Below are 750 nucleotides of genomic sequence, written 5' to 3' on the forward strand. Positions count from 1 at the left end.
ATGCTGAGATGACATTTGTCACAACATGCTGATTTTCCAACGTCCACTGGTGCATTTGTGTGTTACCAGAAATATCACAGACACTATGTGTCAAAAACAAGGCATCCATAATCAAACTAGGCAGTTGGAAGTCAAGCTTTTGTACCAGATGTTTATGTTATTTTATTCAGCCTGGAAACAGACCAGCACCACAGCAAAATAAGCTGTGATTTGCTGTTAAAGGAATCTATTGTATGCCATAAAATGTATTGGAAAACAAAAAAAAAAAACAAAACAAAAGAGTTCAGTGGAGTCGAGTAGCCACAGTTTCTGATGACAGCATGTGTCAATCACAGGGTCCTATGGTGTAATGGTTAGCACTCTGGACTCTGAATCCAGTGATCTGAGTTCAACTCTCAGTGGGACCTCTTCAAGAAAAGCAGCAATAAAACATTACTTTTCTGACACATGAGATATCAGGCAATAACCTATCAGCACAATGAGTAGTGAATAAAGGAAGTTCAGCTGCACATTCAATATGTTTCAGCTACACTGTTACATAGAAAACAGTTCTAGCTCCCAAAGAACAGAGTCTCTGAATATAGTCAGAGAATACAGGATCACACAATACAGGTAATTATCTGTAGAACACTCTTTGCAAATGGGGATACCAGTCAAAAGCTCTACCACTGAGCTATACCCGGCAAATAAAGAACACACACTAACGACCATTACTCTTCTATTGACTCTCCACAGGAGTGTGTTCTTTCA

The 750-nt window shown here is 39.1% G+C and overlaps 1 non-coding gene across 1 annotated transcript; it reads left to right on the top strand.

Moving 5' to 3' along the window:
• The first annotated feature begins 335 nt into the window (after positions 1-335).
• trnaq-cug (transfer RNA glutamine (anticodon CUG)) lies at positions 336-407 on the top strand. Its single transcript has one exon. It is a non-coding gene; the product is annotated as a tRNA-Gln (tRNA).
• Positions 408-750: the final 343 nt, after the last annotated feature.

This window comes from Mastacembelus armatus, unplaced genomic scaffold, assembly GCF_900324485.2.
Source record: "Mastacembelus armatus unplaced genomic scaffold, fMasArm1.2, whole genome shotgun sequence".
Taxonomy (NCBI): domain Eukaryota; kingdom Metazoa; phylum Chordata; class Actinopteri; order Synbranchiformes; family Mastacembelidae; genus Mastacembelus; species Mastacembelus armatus.